Raw genomic sequence first — 7,417 nt, 5'->3', positions numbered from 1 at the left:
TTTAGTTTCTAATCACTGTTTTTTTCTAAGTTTCAACAGCTGAAAACTTTGTATGCTCACTTTGATAAACACTTCTATTCAATATTTTTGACCTACTATAAGGGTAAAAATAAAAAAAAATATCATTTAAGGGATTTGTTTTTTCAAGTACAATACTATCATAGGACACTGGCTGGCATACATTGCACAAAACCTAGGGCTCACCATTTAAGAAAAATCTAATTTTTTTTTTTTTTTTGCCATGCCAATTCTCATCCTTTGTGGGTTTTTTCCTGCGCAAGTTAGGTTTTTTTAATCAAAAAAGTGTGTAACGCAACTAAACAGTCCGCCTAGAAGCATTTGCGGTGGAGGATGGAGGGGCCAGACTCGACGTACTCCTGCTTGCTGATCCACATCTGCTGGAAGGTGGACAGGGAGGCCAGGATGGAGCCGCGGATCCACACCGAGTATTTGCGCTCATGGGGAGCGATGATCTTGATCTTCATCGTGCTGGGGACCAGCGCTGTGATCTCCTTCTGCATCCTGTCGGTGATGCCCAGGTACATGGTGGTCCCACCAGACAGCACAGTGTTGGCCTAGAGGTCCCTGAGGATGTCAACATCACACTTCATGATGGAGTTGAAGGTAGTTTCGTGGATGCCACAAGACTCCATGCCCAGGAAGGAGGGCTGGAAGAGTGCCTAGGGGCAGCAGATTGGCTCATGGCCGGTGGTGATGACCTGCCCGTTGGGCAGCTCGGAGTTCTTCTCCAAGGAGGACTAGGAAGCCGCCGCGGCCATCTCCTGCTAGAAGTCCAGGGCAATGTAACAGAGTTTCTCCTTGATGCGACGCACAATTTCCCGCTCAGCAGCGGTGGTGAAGCTGTAGCCTCGCTCGGTGAGGATCTTCGTGAGGTAGTCCAGCAGGTCCCGGCCAGCCAGGTCCAGACGCAGGATGACATGGGAGAGGGCGTACCCCTCGTAGATGGGCACAGTGTGGGTGACCCCCTTGCTGGAATCTGTCACGATGCCAGTGGTACGGCCAGAGGCATACAGGGACAGCACAGCCTGGATGGCCACGTACATGGCAGGGGTGGTGAAGGTCTTGAACATGATCTGGGTCATCTTCTCCTGGTTAGCCTTGGAGTTCTGGGGGGGCCTCCGTCAGCGGCACAGGGTGCTCTTCGGGGGCCACACGCAGCACGTTGTAGAAGGTGTGATGCCAGATCTTCTCCATGTCGTCCCAGTTGGTGACAATGCCGTGCTCGATGGGGTACTTGAGGGTCAGGATGCCGCTCTTGCTCTGGGCTTCGTCCCCCACACAGGAGTCCTTCAGGCCCATGGCCACCATCACGACTGGGTGCCGAGGGTGCCCCACAATGGAGTCGAAGACAGCCCTCGGGCGTTGTCGCTCATGAAGCCAGCCTTGCACATGCCGGAGCCGTTGTCGACCACGAGCGCAGCGATGTCGTCATCCATGGTGAGCTGGGGGTGACGGGGGTGAGCCAGCGGTGGTAACTGTGCGGAGGGGCCTGTGCTCGGGGGCAGAGGAGGTATCAGCTGTCGGAAAAAAAAGCACACAATTCGGCCTTTTGTTCTGCCCTATTTTCTTCATCAATAAATCGCATGCCTTTTAATAACTGCAAATGCTTCTGTAGTTAAACTACATGAAGAAAAATGTGACATCAGGATTGGAGAAAGATTCATCAACAATTTGCATTATACAGATGATATAACTTTGTAGAAAGAGAAGACTTGAAACACTTGCTGTAGAACATTGTAGCCTTCAATTTGGGTTGTATCTCAAAATCAAGAAAACAGATATCCTCACCACTGGACCAATAGACAATATCATAATATATGAAGAAAAGATTGAAATTGTAAACAGTATCATTTTACTTGTATCCACAACTAAAACTGTTCTCAATCCCTTCGCCATCCATACTGATGCTGTCAATTGGCCCAGTGGTGAGAATCTTTATTTTCTTGATATTGAGCTTCAATCCATATTGAAGACTGTAGTCCTTGACCTTCTGCAACAAGTGCTTCAGGTCCTTCTCAGTTTCAGCAAGCAGGGTTGTGTCATCTGCATGACACAGGTTGTTGATGATTTTCCCACCAATCCTGATGCCACATTCCTCCTCATACAGCCCAGCATCTTGGATGATCTGTTCTGCATGCAGATTGAAAAGGTATGGAGACAAAATACATCCCTGATGGACCCCTTTCTTGATTTTGAACCATCCAGTGTCTCCCTGCTCTGTTCTGACGACTGCCTCTTGGTCCAAGAATAGGTTTCGCATCAGCAAGATCAAATTTTCTGGGATTCCCATTCTTCTCAGAATCAGCCATAGCTTGTTGTGATCCACATAGTCAAAAGCCTTTGCATAGTCAATGAAGCACAGATAGACATTCTTCTGGTATTCTCTGTTTTCTGCCAAGATCCATCTTATATTAGCTATAATATCCCTAGTACCGCGACCTCTTCTAAATCCAGCCTGCACATCTGGCAGTTCTCTGTTAACATATTGTTCCAGTCATTTTTGGATAATCTTCAGCATAATCTTGCTTGCATGTGATATCAATGATATTGGTGCGTCTGTCTTCCTTTTTGTGAGCATGTATTTGCCTATTGCTAGGAAATGCCCCTTGAGAACTCCCTTAATTGCATGCCAGAGGTCTGGTATGTTGTATTTTCATTATCATTTCTTTCAAAGAAATTTTTAATTTCACTCTTTATTTCTTCTATAGCCCAATATTGTTCTAGCAGAATATTATTTAGCTTTAATATAGGTAATTTTATAAGCTTTATCCCTTCATAGTTAATTTCTAGTTTTATGGCATTGTGATCAGAGAAAATACTTTGAATTATTTTAATTTTTTTGAGGCTTGCTTTGTGCCCTAATACGTAATCGTTTCTGCAGAATATACCATGTGCACTTGAAAAAAATGAATGAAGTTTGACTTGGGTGTTGTACCCTAAATACTTCCACAAGGTTGAGTTGGCTGATCATATAGTTTAGATCTTCTGCATCATTTTAAAAATTCTTTTGAGTTGATATATCCTCTTGTGAGAATGATGTTCAATTTTCCTACCACTATGGTGTTGCTGTCTATTTCTTTCTTCCATTCTGTTAACCATTGTTTTATGTATTTTGTAAGTGTATCATTTGATGCATAGCTGTTGACACAGGTTATGTCTTTTTGATCTTGTTGTTATGTGCCCCTGCACATAGAGACCCTGGACAACAGCTCTGAACCCTGCTCTATCCTGAGCCAACCTTATCATCTCTGACACAACTACTCCCATTACCCTAGTCACTGAATCAATCCATTTCATTGAGGGTCTTCCTCTCTTGCATTGTCCCTCCTCCCTCCAAGCATTATGTCCCTCTCCAAGAACTAGTCCCTTCTTGTAACACCAAACTGTGTCAGATGAAACTTCAGAAAACTTGCCTCTTAGGTGCAGCCTGGTTTCACCATGTTATGATGAATGTGTTGGTTCTCCTGGTAGTCCACTGTATATTCAATACTTTTCTCCCACAAAGGTATCAATTCTCTTTCTATCATCCCTAGTCATTGTCCAGCTTTCTGATGCATAGCAAATAATTGCAAAGACTATCGCCTGGACCAGGTGCACTTTAGTCTCCAGCTTGACATCATTGCTCTTCAGTACTCCAGAGAGGTCCCTGACAGCAGAATTTCCCAACGCAATTCTTCTTTTGGTTTCCTGGCTGTTGATACCAAGAATTATTTTGAAGCCAAGCAAACTGATGCTGTTAACAATCTCAATTTCTTCACCATCTATCATGATATTGCTTATGGCCCAGTGGTGATAATCTTTATTATGATCTTTATTTTAATCAAATATACAAAGAGACGGAGTCAGAAAATTAAAAAGTCTGAACTAGCTTGGTATTTCTGAAGAATAAGGAACTGAAGAACAATTTCAAGCCTAAACTTAAAATACTTAAGGATGCTTTGAACAAAATATTAAGTGATTCAGAAAGCATTAAAGAAAATTGAAGGAATCAATCCCTGTACCAAAAAGAATTGGCTGAAAAAGAAGAATTTCATAAAACTTTTTGATCTACTGTGACTTTAGTAATTATTTCTTGTCCTTCCTTATCTTTTATAGTGCTTTTCTTCCTGAAGTCTATTGTATTAAAGATTAATATTGCTATTCCTGCTTTTTTATTGATTCCATTTGCATTATATATTTTTTCTAGCCTTTGATTTTGAGACTATCTGTATTCTCAATTCTTAGATGTGTTCTTTGTAGCCAATGTATAGATGAGCTTTGTTTTTAATATCCATTCTGTTTCTCCTTTTCTCCTGATTTGTACATTAAGTCCATTTACATTTTGTGTGATTAATTGATAGGCCAGGTTTTATTGTTGCCATTTTGCTGTGTTTCTTTTTTTGTTGTCTCTAGTTACTATGGTCCATTCACTTTCCTTTGCTGTCTCTGTGTAAAGGACTCCCCTTAAAATTTCTTGTAGATTTGGTCTTGTTTTCACAAATTCCTTATGTTCCTTCCTTTCATGAAAAGGAACCAATTTCTCCTTATTTGATGGAGAGCTTTGCTTGTTAAAGAATCCTTACTTGAAAATTGTTTTCTAATTTCTCTATATCATCCCTTTGCCTTCTTGTTCACATTGTTTCTACTCAGAAATCAGAACTTGATATAGTTGTTTCTTCTTTGTAGGTGACCCTTTGTCTTTCTCATGCTGCTTTTAGTATTCTATCTTTATCTTTTCTTTTTGAGAATTTCACTATGATATGTCTTGATGTATTATTTTCTTTTTTGCTCTAGTCTATTTAGTGTCCGCTGAGCTTCTTGAATATGTATTTGTCCATTCTTCACCATACCTGGGAATTTTCTTCTAGTACCTCTTTTTTAATATTTTCAGTGATTTCCCTGCCCTCTCATATTCTGCAAGACCAAGAGGTGGCAAGAGTGACAGAATAATATGCATATATGTACAAGAAAGAACTGAAAATAACACTAGCATTCAAATATATGCACCAAAAAAAAACCCAAACAACCAGGACAAAAGACGAGGAAATGGATGAATTCTACCAACTTTTGCAATCAGAAATATATCGTAAATACAACCCAGATACTTTAATAATAATGGGTGATTCAAACGCAAAAGTTGAGAACAGGGAAAAGGGTCGGTATTTGGAAAACGTTGACTTGGTGGCAGAAATGGGGCTAGAGACAGAATGATAGAATTCTGTACAATCAATGAACTATTCGTTGCAAATACCTTCTTTAAGAGACATAAAGGGTGACTAGACACTTGGACTTAACCTGATGGTTTACGCAGGAATCAGATTAACTACATCTTGAAAAAAAATAGACAGCTGTGAAAACCAGGAGAAGTGCTTACTGAGTGTGGAACAGGCCATCAAGGACTCATATGCAAGTTCAAAGTGAAACTAAAGAAAATCAAATCAAATCCACAAGAATCAAAGTTTGACATCGAGCCTATCCCACTAAAATTTAAAGACCATCTTAGGAACAACTTTGAATCCTTGAGCACTAATGAACAAAAAACAGATGAGTTCTGGGAGGATATCAAGAATATCATTCATAAGGACTGCTAAAAGTCACTACAAAGTTACTGTGCAGACATAAGAGAAAGAAAAGATCAAGGTGATGTCAGAAAACACTCTAAATATTGTAATACAATGTCAGGAAGTCAAAGAAAAGACATGAAATAAAAATGTTAAGGACCTAACAGAATATTTTAAAAGAAAACATGGGAAGACAAGCAAAGTATAAAAAAATGTGTAGAACTGGCATCAAAAAAATCAGCAGGAGTGGAGTCACTCAGCATTTCTCAAGCTAAGGGAACTTAAGAACAAATTCAACCCTCAAGTTGCAATCCTTAAGAATACTGAAGGCAGAATGTGGGATGACCCACGAAACATCAAAATAAGATGCAAGGGGTACAGAGACACTAAACCAAAAGAATTGGCCGACACAGAAGAATTTTATGCAACAACATATGATCAAGAGCCTATGCTTATGAAGAAGGAAGTTCAAGCTGCTCTAAAGGAATTGGAAAAAAGCAAAACAAAACAAACAAACAAACAAAACCAAGGACTCAGGAATTGATGGAATATCAATTGACATATTTCAGCAAACAGATGCTGCCCTTGACATGCTTACTAGGTTTTGCCAAGAAATATGGAGGACAACTTCTTGGCCAAATGACTGGAATAGTTCTGTATTAATTCTCATTTCAAAAAAGGTGACCCAACAGAGTGTGAAAATTATAGAATAATATCACTAATATGACACACAAGCAATATCTTGCTGAAGATTATCAAGAGAGGACTGGAGGAGTACATCAGCAGAGAACTTCCAGATGTGAAGGCTAGGTTTAGAAGAGTCTGTGGCATAAGGGACATCATAGCCTATGTAACACAGATATCAGCTGAATGCAGAGAGTACCAGAGGAATATTTATTTGTATTTCATTGACTATGCAAAGGCATTTGACTCTGTGGATCACAACAAATTGTGGCTAATGTTGAGAAGAAGGAAAATACCAGAACATTTAATTGTGCTTGTGCAAAAACTTATACTTGGACCAGGAAGCAGTCCTCAGAAGAGTGAAGGGAAACATTATATGGTTCATGATCAGGAAAGGTATTCATCAGGGATGCATCCTATCTCCATACCTTTTCAATCTATATGCAGACTGATCATTTAGGAGGGTGGGCTTTATGAGGAAGAATGTGGCATTAGGATTAGAGGAAGACTCATCAACAACCTGCATTATGCAGATGATACAACCTTGCTTGCTGAAACTGAAGAGGACATGATTTGTTTGCTGCAGGTTAAAGACTATAGTCTTCTATTAACATTGAAGCTCAATAATAAGAAGAAAAAGATTCTTTCCACTGGGCTAATTGGCAGCTTTATGATGGGCAGAGATGAAACTGAGATTGTTGATAACTTCAGCTTGCTTGGTTCCACAATCAACACTCTTGGCATCAGTAGTCATAAAAATCAAAAGACAAATTGCACTGAGAAAATCTGCTGTCAGGGACCTAGAGTACTGAAGAGCAATGATTTCAGTCTGGAGACTAAGTGTGCCTTTTCCAGGCCATAGTCTTTGCAATTACTCACTATGCATTCAAGGATAACTAAGGTTGATAGAAGAAGGATAGATTCATTTGAATTGTGGTGTTAGATAAGAGTGTTGAGCACACCCTGGACTGCCAGGAGAACAAACAGTTCTATCCTGTTGTTGATGTTATGTGCCGTCGAGTCGTTTGCGACTCATAGTGACCCTATGTAAAACAGCCCGAAACCCTGCTCTACCCTGTGCCAATCGGACTGCCTCTGACACACCCATCCCGATTACCCCAGTCACTGAATCAATCCATCTCATAGAGGGTCTTCCCCTCCTGCGCTGTCCC

The 7,417-nt window shown here is 40.6% G+C and overlaps 1 pseudogene; it reads right to left on the bottom strand.

The window, feature by feature from the left end:
* Window positions 1–329: 329 nt before the first annotated feature.
* On the bottom strand, window positions 330–1,457 carry LOC102852833 (annotated as a pseudogene).
* Between the last annotated feature and the right edge of the window lie 5,960 nt (window positions 1,458–7,417).

This window comes from Elephantulus edwardii, unplaced genomic scaffold (genome assembly GCF_000299155.1).
Source record: "Elephantulus edwardii isolate Elephantulus edwardi_28Jun2011 unplaced genomic scaffold, EleEdw1.0 scaffold00013, whole genome shotgun sequence".
NCBI classification, from domain to species: domain Eukaryota; kingdom Metazoa; phylum Chordata; class Mammalia; order Macroscelidea; family Macroscelididae; genus Elephantulus; species Elephantulus edwardii.
This window is presented reverse-complemented; position numbering and strand designations above follow the sequence as displayed.